This window comes from Pinus tabuliformis, chromosome 4_1 (genome assembly GCF_031772625.1).
Source record: "Pinus tabuliformis cultivar Carrire ecotype Pingquan chromosome 4_1, CPIR1, whole genome shotgun sequence".
NCBI classification, from domain to species: Eukaryota; Viridiplantae; Streptophyta; class Pinopsida; order Pinales; family Pinaceae; genus Pinus; species Pinus tabuliformis.
The window spans coordinates 477,610,037-477,631,889 of record NC_142303.1 but is presented as its reverse complement, the minus strand read 5'-3'; positions in this window follow the sequence as shown (position 1 = coordinate 477,631,889).

Sequence of the window (21,853 nt, the reverse complement as noted above, 5' to 3'; positions counted from 1 at the left end):
ATTTGTAATAGTGATTTTGAAATAAGAAAGAAGAAGAAAGAAATTATTTAACGACCATGGGGCTAAAGATAGCCTATGGGACAGATTGGTTCTTCATTTGCGTGATGGATTCGGCCCTTTTTCTATGAAGCTTCAAAATAAATGCTCCCAGCTTCTCGACAAACCCCTCGCTAAATAGATTATCCCAAGAGCTAGCTGTCATCATATCTGAATAACTTTCCCTATTGTTTTTGAAGGCCTCACATTCTAAAATGAAATGTTTCTCTGTTTCCACTTTTCCGGAAGAACAAAAAATGCATACTCTTTCCTCCCACACTTCTTTTGGCATTTTCCAGCACCCTGTTTCACGATGAAGTTGATGAGAATTTGTCCTTAAATGAGCAATAAGAATTTTGGCTCTCCAAGAGATATTGGCCTCTATGTACACTTTTGGTTGATGACTATGAGTGGGATTAAACACTTCAATATAGTACTTTTTCTTTCTTCCTAGCTCCTTATCCCAAGTACGCTTGTGGAAATTTTCCATAACAAAAGCTTTTATCTCTTCGTTATTTATGGGACATGCGTTCAAGCAAATACCCCATTTACTAAACCATTTGTTATTTTGTTGCATCCAAGTTGTTTTTCTCTTGCACAATCTATCATTAAAGACAACCTTAAACCATCTACCCTCTTCCATTTGCTCAATATTTTTTAAATACCTTATGACTTGCACCATAGCAATTTTTTCAACAAGAGTAGTACCTATTTCACTTAACAAGATAACATAAGGAACAACACTTTTAATCTTGAATTTGTTTGTAATCAAACGCTTCTGAATTTTCTCAATTTGTCTCCACTGCATGTTGAATGTATTGTTGGCCCATAGTTCACAACCATAGAGAATCACCAAAATCACTAGAAGCCCAAAAAGAGTTTGAGTGGTTTTCCAGTCCCATAACTCTGCTTCTCTACACATATTTTGAAAAGCATAAAAAGATTTCCAACCCCCCAAATTTCTTTTCTTTCTACAACCATTCCAGCTTCGATTTTTGTTGAAGTTAGTTCCGAGGTATTTGTAATTTGCAACTTCTTCCACAATGTTGCCTTCAAGGTAGAACTTATGCTGGTTATGTTTTTTTTTCTTAGAGAAAACCACTACTTTCGTTTTACTAATATTGACTTGCATCCCCACACTTCTACAAAAATGCTCAAGGGATAGTAAGTGATCTTGCAAACCAAGAGCCAATTTAGCAATCAGAATAAGGTCATTTGCATACAAAGGAAGCCTTATAACAACCTTGCCCAAATATATACCATCATCACCTTGCGAATTTAACCACTCCTCAAGCTTGTCGATATATAAACCAAAAAGGGTAAGAGACAGTGGGCAACCTTGCTTGACCCCGATATTGCTTCTAAGACTTTCATAAATGCTTGTTGAGGTTCTAATTTTGACTTTCACCTCTTCACACACCCCATGCATAGCTGCTCTCAAATGTTTAGGAACCCCAAGTTTCTCATTTTTGTGTCAAAGCTTATCCCTAGGAACCAAGTCAAACTCTTTTCTGAAATCAACAAAGCAACAAAAGACTTATTCCTTTTTATCCCAAACCTTTTCAATGATGTGCCTTAAAGTTATACAATGATCAATTGTGGAATGTTTAGGTCTAAAACCTACTTTCCCTTTAGCACGCTTATCTCTTTCTTCTGCCCACTTGCTAATTTTGTTTTCTAGCATGCTTCCAAATAGCTTTGCAAACAAAGGGTTTATCATGATGGTCCTATAATTGAAGTGATTATTGACATCACCGCTCTTGAAAAGAGGTATTGCCAAAATATTTGTCCAATCTATGGGGAACTCCTGTTGTATGATGTTGTTGAAGATTTTTGTAATATGAGGTGCAAGGATCTTTGATCCCCACTTTAGATATTCTTCTTGGAGTTCAGCTAAGTCTTTTGCTTTTCCAACACCCAACTTCATGATACCCATCTCTACCTATTATACCGTGAAGAGTTCAATATCAGTGTTGACCAAGGGGTGAGGGTCAACCTTAGGAACCTGCTCATAGAGTTGTCTTGCATAATCAAACCATTTAGTAGCTGTAATACTATTTCCAGTTTGTATCTTTTTCGGTTGGATCTCCTTCCAAAATAATTTGGGATTATTTTTCCCAAGCAAGATTAGTTCTTACCTCCTTGAAACCATGAAATTCGTCTTTTCCTTGCTTAATAACTGCTTGTAAGCTTTGATCTTTATGTTATCCTTGTTTGACTCTTTCTACATTCTCCTTGCCTTTTTGCATTCCTCGTCAAACCAAGCATTAACCGGAAAGCAGTTTGTTTCAGACTTCTTAATATTTTCTCTTTTGCACTTTGCAAGTGTGCATTGAATTAAATGTGTTAATTCATGACTATGAAGGCAGTGAATTGTGGTTTTCTCCTTCTCAAAGAGACTCTTTAGCGTCATTTTGAAGGTATTACAATTTTTTGGGGTCAAAATAATTCTGCCCTATGGGAGATTTTGTTGGACATGCTGAATTTTTTACTCTAATTGTTTCTTTCCAATCCAAGAGAAACGTAAATAAATTGGCTTGTGATCTGATTTTAAGTCCCACAGCTGATCTCCAATCAAAACTTCCTCCATTTTTTCACACAAAACATGCGAGCAAATTACATAATCTACTACACTTGCTCCATTGTAAGTGTTGCAAGTGAAATTACTGGACTTTGCCTATCTAGTCAAGACATTACAAATGACTAAATCAAAGGCCCCGCCTAGAGTAAGCAATTGTTCACCAAAGAGATTGTAACCCTTGTCCTTTGAAATTATTTCCCACTAATGATTACTCTCTTCTATAAGCCAAATAGGGTTGCAATCATCTTTAAAACAAAGAATGCTAGCTTGCTCACTTGCAGTCTTAGCATTGAAATCACCCACTATAAGGACTTCACCTAGCTGCGAATATGTTGTAATATCCGCTTTTAAGGCTACAAATGGATCTTTGTGGTCAAGCCCTCTACCTTTGTAGATTTTTGAAACCTGTGGCGCAAAATAGCATGCTGCAATTCTGATGTGGTTTTCATTTTCTGATATTTTAAACCAAATGAATTGCTTATTTGAGTCTTCTTTTTCTAACTGAATGAGATGACCTTCTTTCTCCCTTACTAAAACCATGATACCCTTGTGACCTTTGTCATTCCCTGCTGCCTTGTTCCACACTGCCATCTTCTAGTATCCTTCAAACAGAGGTGTCTTGCACCCTTCATGATCATGTGTTTTTATGAGGCAAATTATGTCTCTATATTCCGGAATAGGCCCTAACCGAGGTCCTCATCTCCATGGGTAACCTCTGCAGTCACAACAAACTAATCTTAAGGAAACTTGGGTATGACTTGATTGCTATTTATTTTGACATGCAAGACTCATATTTGAGTCTGTGTCCCTGCTTTCCTAGACTGACCTTACTTTTTGATTTCTTGTTGAAGAGTTTGTTGCCTATTCTTTATTACCATCTTGCTGCTATGTTTTGGAAGGAGGTCCAAATCGTGTTATCACAGCTTTGTCTTTATAAATCCATGCTCTTTTTCCTTCATCTCTTGCTACCCTAACCTTTAAAATTTCCTCCCTTCTTTCCTCCTGTTGTTTTACAGTTAAATCTTCATCTAGGAAAAAATGAGACCCCCTCAAGAGATGTTTCTTGCTTAGAATGATTTAAATATATTTTTGCTTAAAAATATAGATGTATTTTAACTTAGAAATATAATTATTTTTAATATTTATTTAAATATAAAATTTTGAATAAATTTTAATATAGATTTTAACCTAGATTTGAATAATAAAAATATAGTATAATTTTATTTTGTATTTATATTGTTATAAAAAATGTTAATATATGTTTTGCATAAATTATACATAAAGTTAATATCAAAATTACCTAGAGCAAATGTAAATTAAGAAAATGTAAATATAAATAATTCAACAAATGTAAAAAATGTGAATAATTCAACAAATAAATGTTAAAGAATAAATTTAAGGAAAATAAATAGACAACCAGAACATAAATTTTTATATAGATTTTACATTAATTTTCATAATTTTGTACACAAAATTAATGTAATTTTTTTTTTTTATCATTCAAAATGGCTTTCATTAATTTTCAAAATAGCATAGCATAGAAAAACGATCTCAACAGTCCTCACTCTCTCATTCCGACCAGAGTTTTTGAGATTGGGGGCTGGAGAATACGAGGAAAGACACTTTGCATAAATTATTTCTGGAGGGAGTTGTGGCCTTAGCATACTAGGAGTAACACAAAAAGAGACTTGAACTAACAACATCATATCAAGGAGTGGGATAGGGGGTTATTACCGGGAAATCTGCAAAGTAACCAACACAATCATGAATATGGAAGTCCATATGTTCCACTTGTGCTTCCAAGCTACGGAAGTGGTCATTTGTGCAGCGATGATTGTGCTGGAGGTTATCGAGCTGCTCCATAATTGCATTTTGACTATATTAGATATTAGCAAGATGGGCCACAATTTCATTACGACCTTCATACCTATGGTCCCTAAGAATGTTGATGTCAAGTTGCATGTGCGGCAGCTGCTCTCCAATGGATTCCATGGAAGCGGAGGCCACAAGGTGGCTTGGCGAACTAGCTGGAGAAATAGCCTCATCGTCCTTTGTTTCATGGTTGGTTGAGTTGGCAGAGGACGAATGGTGACCTGGCTCGAGACGCCTAGCCTGGGCATCTTGGCCCCTCCTGCAGCGAGGACAGCCCCGTTGGTGTGGTACGCTACAAGTAAGAGTGGTTGACGGCCCGCGACAAGGAGAACCCACAAAGATACCTTTATTTAACCTGCAAAAAACACAACACTGCCCAATACCATGAACCCACTACCCCGAAAAAGTATGAATCACCTAACCAACACCACAACCAGAGGGGCAAGACAAGAAAGAATTTACCCAGATCAGATAGTGAAGCGGAGAAGCCCTCGTATACAACCTCAAAGCTTGACGCAAACAGAAAACACGACCCCAATTACAAAAGAAGAGAATTTTGTTGACCTCGGACCAGAGAGGAGACCCAAGCCAATAACACAATTTACAATAGACTAGAATGATACCCACGCACCTTTGAAGACCAGAAAGAGTCCTCGCAAATGACAATGGAACCATAAGCTACCGCAAGTGTGTAGATGGCATATAGCCAACGAAGGCATGGAAACTACACAAAATTGTGACTCTCTAGATGCCTGGATCCCAAGGGTAGACCAGGAGACATATCCCAACCCACGCCCGAAAACTACAATCATCGTCTGCACTCCTCACCCAAAATCGAAACCCCAGAGAGGCGTCATAGGCCCAGTCCCATACACCTTCACTCTCCATCCAACCCAAATTCATTGCCCAGACTACCACATTGAAGTAGACCACTTGCCAGGCTCAAAATTTAACCACTAATTGTGTGAGGGAGATCATCGCACAGAGGGAATGAATGTCAGGAAAACACATGAGGGGGAGTTAATACCCGTGTGGAGGAGGAGTAGACCTCGATGGCCTTGAACGAGACACTTGTACGTCTTCGTGATCACCCCATCAGGGGAATATAAATTTTTACATTAATTTTATATTAATTTCTAAACATTTATATTTTACGTAAAGTTAATATATATATATATATATATATACTAGTTCCATAGAGTTTGTTTTGCAAACAATTCCATGCGAGAAGAAGAAAAAAACACCTTTGCGAAAACCAATTTAACAGGAAAAAAAAAAACAAAAAAAAAAAAAAACTTTGCGTTTTTTTTTAGCCATGAGAAACCTTGGGTGCAGGGGTGAAAAAAGAAAAAATGAAAGGCTTTTTTAATGCCTTTCTTTAGTGTTTTTTTACGGTGGTTTTGAAATGATGGTAATTTAAATATTGGTTTTTTAAGTATTTTAGACTTTTGATAATAAAGAATATTAAATATGTTTAGATTTAAAAGAGATAAAATTGCCTTTTTTGTGCTTTTAGCAGCTGGGGTTTTCCAAACAGCGGAATGCATGGCATAAAAAATAGTCTATGAACATAAATATTATTTATGTTAGTCGAAAAAAAAAAAAATTTCTAACATTCAATTTTTGTTTGTGTATCAAAATTGTTCTAACGTCGCATTGTGATAACGATTGTGTCAATATGAAAATCAACCGTGGTCGACCATGATCAATCGTGATCGTCCATGGTCAACCATGTTTATTTTAGGGTTTATAATATTTATTTTAAAGTTTACATACTTTGGGTTTATAATATGTATCCCTTGGGTTTAATATTATTTCCTTAAGTTTATAATCCCTTAGGTTTATAATATTTATCTTAGGGTTTATATACCTTGGGTTTATAATATTAATCCCTTGAGTTTAATATTATTCTTTTGGGTTTATAATACTTTGGGGTTTTAGAATTAATCCCTTGGGTTTATAATATCAAACCCTTGGGTTTATCAATCTAAGGGTTCATATTCCTAGGGTATAATATTATTCATAAGATTTATAATATTAATCCTAGGGTTAATATAAATCCCTTAGGTTTATAATCATAGACAACCATGATCCAATGTCACTTTCTAACAAAGTTTCTCTCAATATGAAAACCAACCAATGTCGCATTGTGACAATGATTGTCTCAATATGAAAATCAACCATGTTCCAACATCGCATAGCGTTAAAGACTGTGTCAATATGTAAATCAACCATGGTAAACCATGCTAAATCATGGTCAACCATGGTCACATTGTGCAAATATTATCTCTTGGTCGAACATCACATTGTGACAAAGATTGTCTCAATATGAAAATCAGCCATGGTCAACCATGCCCAACCATTGTCCAACGTCGCATTGTGCCAAATCTTGTCTCAATATGAAAATCAATTATGTTCAACCATATTCCAACATCGAATTTTGAAAAAGATTGTGTCAATATGAAAATCAACCATGCTCAACCATGGTCAACCATGTTTATTTTAGGATTTATAATATTTATCTTAGGGTTTATATACCTTGGGTTTATAATATTTAGGGTTTAATATTATTCCCTCGGATTTATAATCCCTTAGGTTTATTATTCCCTTGGGTTTCTAATATTTATCTTAACATTTATATACCTTGGGTTTATAATATTAATCCCTTGGGATTAATATTATTCCCTTTGGTTTATAATACCTTAAGGTTTTAGAGTTAATCCGGGTTTATTATTCACTTGGGTTTATTAATCTAAGGGTTCATATTTCTAGGGTATAATATTATTCATAGGATTCATAATATCAATATTTGGGTTCAATATAAATCCATTGGTTTTATAATCATGGTTAGCCACGATCCAGCATCACATTGTAACAAATATTCTATCGATATGGAAACCAACCAATGCCACATTGTGACAACCATGGTCATCCATGGTCCAATGTCGCATTATGACAAAGATTGTCTCAATATGAAAATCAACCAAGGTCAACCATGCCCAAACATTTTTCAACGTTGCATTGTGCCAAAGGTTGTCTCAATATGAAAATCAATCATGGTCAACCATAGTCCAACGTCATATTGTGACAAATATTGTGTCAATATGAAAACCAGTCATGGTCAACCATGTTTATTTTAGGGTTTTTAATATTTATCTTAGGGTTTATAATATTAATCCCTTGGTTTTAATATTATTCCCTTGGGGTTTTAGAATTAATCTTGTGGGTTTATATTATCAATCCCTTGGACTTTGTCAATCTAAGATTTCATATCGCTTAGGTTTATCAATCCCATGGTTGACTATGCTCAATCATGATCAACCATGGTCACATTGTGACAAAGATTGTCTCTTGGTCCAACGTCACATTGTGACAACCATGGTCATCCATGGTCAGCCATGGTCCAACATCCCATTGTGACAAACATTGTCTCAATATGAAAAGCAATTATGATTAACCATGCCCAACCATTATCCAACATCACATTGTGCCAAAAGTTGTCTCAATACGAAAATCAATCATGGTCAACCATAGTTCAATGTCGCATTGTAACCAATATTATGTCAATATGAAAATCAACAGTGGTCAACCATGTTATTTTAGGGTTTATAATATTTTTCTTAGGGTTTATATACCTTAGGTTTATAATATTTATCCCTTGGGTTTAATATTATTCCCTTAGGCTTATAATCCTATGGGTTTATATTATCAATCCCTTGGATTTATCAATCTAAGGGTTCATATCCCTTGGTTTTATCAATCCCATGGTTGACCATGCTCAATCATGGTTAACCATGGTCATAGACCATGATCACATTATGACAAAGATTGTTTCTTGGTCCAACGCGACATTTGACAACCTTGGTCATCCATGGTCAATCATGGTACAACATCGCATTGTGACAAAGATTGTCTCAATATGAAAAGAAATCATGGTCAACCATGCCCAACCATTTTCCAACATCGCATTATGCTAAATGTTGTATCAATATGAAAATAAATCATGGTCAACCATAGTCCAATGTTACATTGCAACAAAGATTGTATCAATATGAAAATCAGTCGTAGTCAACCATGATCAACCATGTTTATTTTAGGGTTTTTAATATTTATCTTAGCGTTTATATAACTTGGATTTAAAATATTTATCCCTTAGGTTTAATATTATTCCCTTAGGTTTATAATACCTTGGGGTTTTAGAATTAATCTCGTAGTTTTATATTATCAATCCCTTGGATTTATCAATATAAGGGTTCATATCCCTTGGGTTTATCAATCCCCTGGTTGACCATGCCCAACCATTGTCCAAAGTCACATTGTGCTAAAGATTGTCTCAATATGAAAATCAATCATGGTCAATCATAGTCCAATGTCACATTGAGGCAAAGATTGTGTCAATATGAAAATCAGTCGTGGTCAATCATGGTCAACCATGTTTATCTTAGGGTTTATAACATTTATCTTAGGATTTATATACCTTGGGTTTATAATATTTATCCCTGGGGTTTAATACTATTGCCTTGGGTTTCTAATCCCTTGGGATTTTAGTATTAATCTCTTAGGTTCATTATTCCCTTGGGTTTATAATATTTATCTTAGTGTTTATATACCTTAGGTTTATAATATCAATTCCTTGGGTTTAATATTATTCCCTTTGGGCTTTAGAATTAATCTTGTGGGTTTATATTATCAATCCCTTGGATTTTATCAATCTAAGGGTTCATATCCCTTGGGTTTATCGATCCCATGGTTAACTATGCTCAATCATGATCAACCATGGTCACGTTGTGACTAATATTGTCTCTTGGTCCAACGTCAAATTGTGACAACTATGGTCATCCATAGTTGACCATGGTCAAAAGTCGCATTGTGACAAAGATTTTCTCAATATGAAAAGCAACCATGGTCAACCATGAAAAACCATTGTCCAATTACGCATTGTGCCAAAGGTTGTCTCAATACGAAAGTCAATCATGGTCAACCAAAGTCCAACGTCGCATTGTGACAAAGATTGTGTCAATATGAAAATTAGTCATGGTCAACCATGGTCAACAATGTTTATTTTAAGGTTTATAATATTTATCTTAGGGTTTATATACCTTGGTTTTATAATATTTTTCCCTTTCGTTTAATATTATTCCCTTGGGTTTATAATACCATGGGTTTATATTATCAATCCCTTGGATTTATCAATCTAAGGGTTCATATCCCTTGGGTTTACCAATTCGATGGTTGACCATGCTCAATCATGGTCAACCATGATCAATAGCCATGGTCTCAATGCGACAAAGATTTTCTCTTGGTCCAACGTCACATTGTGACAACCTTAGTCATAGTCAACCATGGTCCAACGTTGCATTGTGACAAAGATTGTCTCAATATGAAAAGAAACCATGGGAAACCATGCCCAACCATTGTCCAATGTCACATTGTGCCAAAGGTTGTCTCAATATTAAAATCAATGATGGTTAACCATAGTCCAACGTCGAATTATGACAAATATTGTGTCAATATGAAAATCAATCATGGTCAACCATGTTTATTTTAGGGTTTATATACCTTGGGTTTAAAATATTTATCACTTGGGTTTGATATTATTCCCTCGGGTTTATAATCCCTTGGGTTTTAGTATTAATCCATTGAGTTTATTATTCCCTTGGGTTTATAATATTTTTCTTACGGTTTATATACCTTGAGCTTATAATATTAATCCCTTGGGTTTAATATTATTCCCTTGGGTTTATAATACCTTGGGGTTTTAGAATTAATCCCATGGGTTTATATTATCAATCCCTTGGATTTATCAATATAAGGGTTCATATCATTTGGGTTTATCAATCCCATGGTTGACCATGCTCAATCATGGTCAACCATGGTCACATTGTGACAAAGATTGTCTCTCGGTCTAATGTCACATTATGACAATCATGGTCAACCATGGTTCAAGGTTGCATTGTGACAAAGATTGTCTCAATATGAGAATCAACCATGATCAACCATGGCCAACCATTATCAAACATTGCATTGTGCCAAATGTTGTCTCCATATGAAATCAATCATGGTCAACCATAGTCCAATGTCGCATGGTGACAAAGATTGTGCCAATATGAAAATCGGTCGTGGTCAACCATGGTCAACCATGTTTATTTTAGGGTTTATAATATTTATATTAGGGTTTATATACTTTGGGTTTATAACATTTATCCTTTGGGTTTAATATTATTCCCTTGGGCTTATTAATCCCTTAGGTTTATTATTCCCTTGGGTTTATAATATTTATCTTAGGGTTTATAATATTAATCCCTTGGCTTTAATATTATTCTTTTGGGTTTATAATACCTTGGAGTTTTAGAATTAATCCCTTGGGTTTATAATATCAATCCCTTAGATTTATTAATCTAAGGGTTCATATCCCTTAGGTTTATCAATCTCTTGGTACAACGTCACATTATGACAACCGTGGCCATCCATGTCAACCATGGTCCAACGTCGCATTGTGAGAGAGATTGTCTCAATATGAATATCAACCATGGTGAACCATGGCCAACCATTTTCCAACGTCACATTGTGCCAAAGGTTGTCTCAATATGAAAATTAATCATGGTCAACCATTGTCCAACATCACATTGTGACAAAGATTGTGTCAATATGAAAATCAATTGTGGTCAACCATGTCTATTTTAGTGTTTATAATATTTATCTTAGGGTTTATATACCCTCGGTTTATAATATTTATCCCTTAATTTTTTAGTATTAATCCGTTGGGTTTATTATTCTCTTGGGTTTACAATATTAATCTTAGGGTTTATATATGTTGGGCTTATAGTACGAATCCCTTGGGTTTATAATACCTTGGGTTTTTAGTATAAATCCCTTGGGTTTATAATATCAAGCACTTGGATTTATCAATCTAAGGGTTCATATCCCTTAGGTTTATGAATCCCTTGGTCCAACGTCACATTGAGATAACCATGGGCAACCATGGTCAAACGTCGCATTGTGAGAAAGATTGTCTCAATATGAAAATCAACCATGGCAAGCCATTGGCCAATGTCGCATTGTGCCAAAGGTTGTGTCAATATGAAAATCAACCATGGTCAACCATAGTCCAACTTGACATTGTGACAAAGATTGTGTCAATATGAAAATCAATTGTGGTCAACCATGGCCAACCATGTTTATTTTATTGTTTATAATATTTATCTTAGGGTTTATATACCTTCGGTTTATAATATTTATCCCTTGGGTTTTTAGTATTAATCCCTTGAGTTTAGAATATTTATCTTAGGGTTTAGAAGTTGGGTTTATTATTTCCATGGGTATATAATATCACTCCCTTGGGTTTATTAATCTAAGTGTTCATATTTGTAAGATATATTGTTATTCATATGGTTTTAATATTACTCCTTGTGTTAATTATAAATCCTTAAATTTAATTAATTAAAAATTATTAATATAAATTATTTGAAAAAAACAATATTTGTATTAATAAATATTTATATTAATAAAAAATAGTAATTTATTATTACTATTTATTAATCCAAATTTAATAATGAATGGATTAATTATTTAATGAATTAATTATTTATTTAATAAATTAATTAATAAAAAAATTTAAATTATTTAATGAATTAGTTGATAATGAATGAAATAAAAATTTATGAATCAATTATTATTAATATTATTAATTAATACAGCTATTAAATTTGATTTAATAATGTTACTATTAATAAATAATGTTATTGAATAATAATATCAATTAATAATAGTAGCAATATTAATTAATAATAATAATCATAATTATAGGTGTATACCAATCACATTGACTAATGTGGTTGTGTATGTGATTAATATATACCTCCTGTGTATATCAACCATATTTACTAATGTGGTTGTGCTAGTATTAAGTAATGTCAAATGTGGTTTAGATAACCAATTTATATTTTTTTTCAATTTTTTTTATTATATATATAATTTTAATTTTATATTATAATTAATTTGTAAATTGTTGTGAATATTTTATTAGACAGTGTATCATAATAAATTTGATAAAATTATATTTATTATTTATCACCTTAGATTCATCTTAATTTTGGATTTATCGAGTGTCACGAGGGATCAGATTTCTTTTCACTATAAAAGAGATTTAATCCCTTTCGACGCTTTGTAGATCTAGAGTTAAGATGGACCTAGGTTGGTTTAGTTATTAATTATAACTAATTATAATTATAGTTTAATTTAATTTAATTTTTTATTTTGTTTTGTTTTATTTTTATTGAGTCAAAATGTATAACATGGCATGACAACAACTCTACCATACTAAGCTAGAGAGCGCCTCTAGTTGCAAAAATTCGAAATCCCCTCTATAAAGGCTAATTTATCTTTATATTTGTAGATTCGATAGATAAAATATTTTGAAAATAGAGAATGGTGAAATACAATTCACAAACTATAATGAACACAATATATGACATGGAAAACCCATTCGAGAGAAAACCCAACTGGAAGGTGAGGTTGTTGTTGTTTTTTTTTTTTTTGAATGGAAATGGATGCAAGTACAAATGAGTTAGACCCATGGTCTATGGGTTGCTATAATATACAAACCCTCTCTTTTTTTCTCTCTTTATCCACTCTTAGTTTCTCTACTCAGCTATGGAACAAAATACACTTGAATAGAATGGAACCCCTTTTCTTCACAATGGCTTGGTTATAACACAACCTGATAGCATATTAGTGGTTAGGTTGGAATCCTTCAATTCCTAACTAGAGTTACAATATCGATTCTTCTAGAGTCCTCTTCATTATGATCCATGTGGCTAACCTGTTTTCCATAAATAATGGGGGATGATGTGGCATCCTCTCAAATTTGAGGCAATTCTTATTCCATTGGAAATGTATGTGTGTAGAATATCTCTAGGGAGTATTACATTTAAGCGACAGAGTTTTACCCCCAAAAAATACCATTTGATACTTTAAGCTTTTTTTTTTGGAAGATTTCAGTTTCTAATTAGCTAAATTAAAATCCACTGATAAAAATAGTCCTATGAACTAATTCCTCCATTTTTTCTATTTTAAAAATAATAACAAAAATATAATAATCCTATCCCCGTTAATAATAATTTAATTAAATATTTTTTTATATATAAAATTATATTATTAATATTATAAAATAATATATTTCACTGACAATATTATACCAAATAATATAATAATCCTATCTCATCAATAATAATTTAATTATATGTTTTTTCTTGTAAAAAATATATTATTAATATTATAAGATATTATATTTAACTAACAATATTTTATGATTATTATTTTTTTATTTTTTTTCCGAAGGTGGTAAAACCTATCAACTCAGGTGTCAAACCAACAGTGAGGACAGCCATCTCTGGCTGCTATCCGCGAATGCTGGGTTTGACTCATCACTGTTAAATAGGAAAACCACGCCACCTGGCATAACCCTGCTGGTGGTCCGTAATCGGGAGCAGACTCTCACTCCTGCCAGATGCCTCTGGGTCTTGGGCCGTTAACCTGTTTCCTTACGTCCGAGGAAGACGAGCTCTTAGCCAAGCAGAAGCAGTTTTACGGCATACTCCAGGCCGATTTTATGATTATTATTATTTTTATGTTAAAAAATATTAATTATTTTTATGTTGATTTTGTAATAATTTAATAAGTGTTTTTAAGGTGAAGAATTGTATTATTGATATGATAAAATAATATATTGCATCGATATTTTTATGTAATGATAATGATGTTGATGGCGGAATCCAATAACTTTTATATATAAATAATTAAAAATTTCATTGCTATATTTGAAAAGAAAGGAGAGGAGAGTTTTTTTAACTTTTATGATTTTAAGGAATTGATAGTTTAAATTTAATGATATTGTTATAAATATTTTGAAATTAAAATTCAATGATATCGTTATAAATATTTTGAATTTAAAACTTAATGTGATATAGAAAGTGTTTTATTACACTATTTATTTAGTATTATAAAACTAACATAATTTTTTTATGTCGGGGATGATTTACCGACAACCAAGTTTTGGAAGGAATTATGATTTAATTTATAACTGATAGTTTTTCGTGGGGGTCATGATTGGAATGTGGATTTTTTGTTTGGTGTTTATGGTGGCAGCCCTTGGAGGTAGAGTTTGGCTATCTATTTGGCTCCGCATGGGCAGCATGTGGCGTGTCTTTGTTTCATGTTACGACAACCAACTACCCAATTCTTTTCAAATTTATTGCAAGACGATGGGAGATCGAGGTATTGTGCATGCCAATGGTTTCGGTCACTTATTCCCATTTGTCTACTCAGGAATGGATCATCCCTCCCATGGCAGATTGGAGGCAGTAAGGAATTAATCTGACAGTCAGAGAAGGTTCATTAATGAGTTCAATATAATATAGTGTCTTGGGATGGCTGAGAATTGGTGTACGCGGTACACTTGGCTGTCGTTATGGGAATTGTTGAGACTGTGGTTCTTTCCAGGTATCAGATACATTACATCTACAACTATTTATATAAGTTCTGCCAAGGTTTCAAGGTGGCAGCTAGAGGAGGTGGTCATGCTACCGATAACCTTCAGGTGCAACACTTATGTTTTAGTGAATGGTTAGTAGTTGATTGTGTTACAATCATGGAGATTTGTGTACGTTGTTGTTTCCTTGTGTGTTTCTAGTAGGGTTGTGTCCTTTCATGTTTCAACACTCGTTATTATTATGTTCAATAACCTTTGATGGTTGGGATATAAGTTCTTCTATGAAGTGTTTGTGGTTTCACGTAAGGTGTCAATGTTCTTCATGTTATTCTTACATAATACAGGGCCCAGACCCTCTTTTGAATTCGTCATTGTCCTTCCCTCGATGACATCACAGTCCCTTGACCTTGTCGGGATTTCGTTTAATTGCCCAATGTTAGTTTGCAAAGTGTGGTACAGAGAATCCTTTTCCATTTTGTTATGAAAAAGTCTTAGGCCTCATTACCCCTTTGTTAATTTAAACGTCTATAGTTGTGACACAGTCTCGTCCTCTTGCCATAGGGGTTTATAGGCAGTTGAATCAGTTTGTGGTTCTAGTAGGTAAGGGTTTTTTAGTAATTCGTGTTCAACAACACATAATCCTCCAAAGTGTACTTGATCACTTGTTGGTTCGGGTAGCAGTGAGGTCTCTCATTCCGGTCATCACCCATAAATTGTTAATTAGTGTTATCGTGGTGTCTTATTATCCTGGTGTCAATCGTAGTTGGATAGTTCAATTAGCCTAAACGGTCGTCTTGTGGTTGATTGCAGGTCTCAAGAACAAATGGATCCTCGTCAAATACTACCCATTCGTAGAGGTGGTGCTCTGGAAGTATTATCGTCCAGACATCGTAGGATATTTGTGTGGGAGTCGGTTGCAAACTTCTTCAATTTCGCTCCTATGGAGGTTAGAAAGGAGATTTTAGCTCTGGAAGTAAAGGAGTTTAGGGACCGGATGTATCATTTTGATTCAGAAATTGGTAGTAGTAGCCTCAAATGGGTTCCTGATCCAAGGAAGTTGAGGAAGAGAAGACTACATTTGATTCACTCAATAACAATGCACTGTCATATGGAGACATTACTCAGTATGGTAATTCGCAACAAACAGGTTGAAAACTACAAACTCTTTGTTGGTCAAGAAGAGTTAAATAAAATATTGAGGGACATCATGTATGATCTAGATAATATAGTAGTCAAATTATATCGAGTGGAGCACTTCATGGTTTCAGACTCGGAGACAGACTCCAACGATCATCAGAATGAGGTTGCAGTCATCAACATTCCACCCCTTAACATGGTCAATGCAAACTCCTCTCCTCACTCCCCGATTATCATCTTGGACTAGTAGGTCCACTACTTAATATGTTTTTACTTTTCTCTATTGGAAGTCACTTGTTGTTTTGTTATATAGATACTATTGTCTGGTTATGGATGCTAGTTGTGTAGATTTGTTAATTAGGTTACTTCAGGTCGACCGTTTTGTTTTTGAAAAAAAATACAATCTAAAGGATTCTATTTATGCAGTCAATGGTTCCCACATAGTGTATTCCTTTGGGTTGTCTAATCATGCTCAATTTGGTGGGTTTTTGTGTTGATCTTGAAAAATAGTTGTCATTCTACAAGAGAAATTTGTGCGTGAAAATTTACCCATAAAGTATTTTTTCATTCTACAAGAGAGTTTTGTGCATAAAAATTTACCCATAAAATATTTTTTTGATTACTAATAAAAATCAGTTAACGAAATTTACAAAACAAAAAACATATTCTTTTATGTCAATATATTTTAAGATTGTGTAACACTATTTTTATTTATATTTAATGATAAATAATTGGTTTTTATTTTTATTAATTAATATATTTATTATTTGAAATTTGAAAATTAACCTTAAGATTATTATTATTATAAAATTAATTAAATAATTTAATTCACTGCGTGATATAAAATTATTTTATTCAATATTTCTAATCTATATGATATAAATACCATATTTAAATATATAACATTCTACATATATACTTTTTATTTAATCAAATAATTTATTTTCTCTTTCAGGTTAATACAATTATTTTATTCCATATTTTTTAATCTATATGATATGATTATTTTATTCCATATTTTTTAATCTATATGATATGAATACCATATTTAAAGAAATAATATGCTACATATTAATCCAAAGTAAATTTAATAAGTGAAAAAACCCTTGAGAGGAATTATGTCCCATCCACACTACATGGTCAATTTAGTCATTGATAGTAATGTGAATGTGGGACCCACATACATTATGATGATCAGTATGAAGAGATGATCACATATACTATCTATGTATTATGTGAATTAGTTGTCAACCTCTTTGTAAGGTTAAGGGGCCCATTTAAATGCTCTATGAGTTGTAGACCTTGTTACCAAAGTGTAGTGTAGGGTCCAAAGATATCTTAATATATTTCAAGGTACTAAAGTTTAAATCATATAAGACATTGGTCTTTCACATCCAACTAGACTGAATAAATGATTAATTCCTATATATAGGACTGTTAAATGTTAAACAAACAAATTTTATAATATAATCTTCCGAGATAGGGTGAGAGTCTAATTCATTAAGTTTGATACTTGCATATGCCACAAGTGGGATATAAGAAACTTATAATTTTCTACATTTACTATCATACAAATTCGATGGCCAGTGCTTTAATATTTGGAACAAGATCCAGTTAATTATCCCTTAATAGAATAATTAATAAATTAATAAAATCAATGTAATACAAATATCAAGTTGAAAGGCTTTAGAATTTATTAATATGTTTTTATATATAAATCGGTATGATTGATCCTAATGGATTATGAATCTCAACTTTTACTAATATGATAAAAGTATCCTTTTTCTCAACACTTTATTCATGATGAGTGGTATTAAAATTTAATGAGTGATACTAAAATTTATTAAGTCTGAATATTTCTAAACTTACAATTTCCCTCTGACATATATATATATATAAAAGGTTGCACTTAAAGCCAAAGTTAAATATATGCAACTTACACTCAAATCATTTTAAATAGAATATGTATAATTCCAATGCCTCAACTGAGAGTAAAATATACAATATGACAACTGTGAAAAGGTTGTAAAATATATAATATGACAACTGTGAAAAGATTATATGACTGAAAATGGAGGATTACAATTGAATAGTATAAACCACTCAAAAGGTCTCATAAACTAAAATATAGTCACATTGAAATTGTGCATAACTTTATTCAACCTCTCAACATTCTTTCACTCTCAAATCATAATTGTGTACATGAAAATCTAGTCCCCATGACACTTTTCAAAATATTCTATGAACCACTCGCTAAAATTATTTTGTAAACCACTACTTTATAACTTAAACAATTTCATTGTGCTCAATAAGATATAGTTCATTTATATGCTTTGTCTTCCTTTACTTGTTAATTTAAAATTATTTTGTTTATAATTATTTTAGAACTTATTTACAACTCCATCCATGTTTACTTATAATTGAGTCAGGAGTAAGTTGAGTTTGGTTTATGATTGACATGAGCTTGGTCAAGTGCATTGATGGTATTTATAATTACATTGATGTTAGTTAAGTTAGAATTAAGAAGAATTAATTACATTGATGTTAGTAAAGTTAGAATTAAGAAGAATTTAGTAAAGTCAAGATTAATATAGTTTGATTTAGAAAAGTGATTTTTGTTGATTCATGTTAAGCTAGAATTAAGAAGAATTTAGTAAAGTCAAGATTAATAAATTTCGTAAAGTCAAGATTAATATAGTTTGATTTAGAAAAGTGATTTTTGTTGATTCATGTGATTTTGAAATAATATATTGATATGTGATTTGTGTTGATTGATGTGATTTTAAATAAAATAGTTTAGTTATATAAATTAAATGATTGGTAAATGCTCATAGATATCAATTCATAGTAATGATGAAAACACTTTATGTTAACTAATATAACTTTAAAATAATGTATTGATATGTGATTTGTGTTGGCTGATGGGATTTTAAATAAATTAGTGGAACTATATAAATTAAAGGGTTGGGAGCTCATTGGGGGGCAACTCAATTGTCTATTGTCATGTTATGAAGTATTATATAAATCATGAGATTCAAAGTTCAAATTCCCTGTGGGTCAAGCCAACAAAAAAGATGTTAGTAAATATCCATAGGCATCAACCCATGATAAATATCAAAACACTTACTTCATTATACATCTCAAATTGCTAAGATTAAAAAATCATAAAAGTTAACTCAATATGACTTTATTTTAAATTAGTATTATTACTATTATGAGAGGCATCAATATATGATAAGGATCAAAACAATGGCTTCATGATACATCTAGCATTGCTAAGATTAAAAAATTAGAAAAACTAACTAAATTGTGACTTTATTTTAAATTATTATTATTATAATGACAACATCATTTTTGGAATATTCTTCTAAAATTTTAATTTAATAATCAATAATTATTAAGTGGATGGTAAGGATACTTTAGGGACTATTTTAGAATATTCATAGTAGTATACACAATTTAAATATTAGATTTCTCTCCAAAGTAGTTATGTCATTTTTCTATTTTAATTAAATTGAATAATTAAAAAAAAAAGGCACAAATTAAGATATAGTTTTTTGGGTATGTGGTATTGATAGGCCATGGATGTGGCTCATGATTTTGTAACAAAGCCTATTTACATATTAAGAATGTCCATGGTAGAGTAAGAGTAAGCGTCTTGATACTTATTATGGTGCTTATCCACATATACCATAGATTTAATTTATATGGTTGTGCTAGTTATTAATTATAAAAAGAATTAATGTATGAGTTAAACATATATACATCCTCCACTTTACCATGGGGATTCTTATATACGCTTTGTTACAATACCATGGGTCAATACCACATGTCCAAAAAACCATAATTCATTAAAAGGGTAGAAAGGACATAACTATTTTTAAGATAAATTTCAACCTTTGATTTGTGAGAGGTTAAATATCTACCATCGATCGATAGGCATGTCTATTTTGGAATAGAGCTTCCACGATTTTAATTTAATTATCAATAGTTATTAGGTGGGTGGTAGGAATTTAATATCCATAGAATATTCTTAGTAGTATACACAAATCAAATGTTGAGATTTATTTCCAAAGTAGTTATGCATTTTTTGCCATTTTAGTTAAATTTATTAACTAAAAACAAAATTCATATGAAGAAGTGTCATATGAAATGAGTTATGGTTTTTGAGCATGCTGTAATGATGAGACATGGTATTGGTCCATGATATTGTAACAAAGCGTATTTACAATTATGAATCTCCATGGTTAAGAATCTTGTTACATGTTTTTAAATGTTGAAAAGTGTGCAACAAGAAATGCTAAATTTAGAAAGTGCTAAAAATATAACTACTAAAAATAGCACTTCTAAAAATCGCAGTTTGGCCAATAAGCATTTTGGCCACCTTGGGTGAGAGGTGAAACTGCTAAAAATAACATCTTCTAAAAATATCATTTCTGGGTCCCTTCCTATTTATAGCAGTCCCTGGTCTATCTATAGGAAGTAAATTCGAATTTGGTCTTACCAACAGTATAGAATATTAATTAATTAATTCTCCATGAGTTAATTAGTTAAGGAAAAGAAAACTTGAAGTCTTTGTGAGAACATGCAATTATATCTCCACTAATTGGGGAATGTGCCCTTGATTTGCTCCACTGATTGAGGAATTAAGGATGAGTTCTATATTGAGAGGATCAGTTGACTTAGTTTAACTTAGTAGAGTTTAGTTAGATTAATTTAACAAGTTGTTAAATTAATGAGATATAGTTTGTTGATGCTTGCATGCATGTGACAACTATTATTTTCAGATAACTATGTATTCACTCATGGATAACTGATGCATGTTAGTTCTGTCAGAGACCCAGATCAATTGGATGAATATTTTTCCTATAAAGGAAGCTCATCCATGATGAGGATTTATCTCCTTCAGGTTTGTGCAATTATTTCAGAGGTCAATGTTGTGTGTGAGGTGAGAATCACACAGGTTGCAACTAGAGGACCCAGGAAAACTATGCATAGAAATAGGAGGCTTAGAGGGCAAAGGAGAAGGTTTGTGAGAAGCCTTTAACTGTCTATGAGCAGTAGAGGGATTGTACTGAGAGCTGGATAGCTTCTAAGCTAAGGCTTTGTGTAATCCGGACATATTTCCACTTGTATGATAATGTAGAGATGGGGTTTTAAGCTGGTGCTTTCCCTTGGTTATATTTTTTGTGTTATGTGTGTTTGATTTCCATATCAATTATATTTGTTCTTATTGATGTTGCTCAGGTTTGATTAAGCTTCCGCTAAATTGGTTGTAGAAGTAGATCAAGTGTTTTGTTTTAGTACATTGCATTACTAAGTGATCTACAGTGAGAATTTCTACATGGTATCAGAGCTAGCTAATTTGTAGAAAAAATCTACAAAATTCTACATGGTATCAAAGCTAGCTTATTTGCAGAAAAATTCTACATGGTATCAGAGCACAGGTGATCAAGGAAGAACAGTATACTGAGAGGAGATTTCAAAGTTTTGAGTTTTAGGCCAAGAGTTTGCAGAGCAGATATGAAAATTTCTATACAATTTTTTTAGAAATAAATAGCAGATTTGGATTCCTTGCAGAAAAATACCCAAAATCGAAAAAAAAAAATCGGCTGAATCGAAGTTCAGATGAGGGAGATATCGTTGATTTAAAATCAGCTCTTTTTCTAGAAAATTTCATGACGGCGGCAAAGTGGAAATAGATTGGTGTGCTAGCCAAAAACCTGTATGCACTTGAG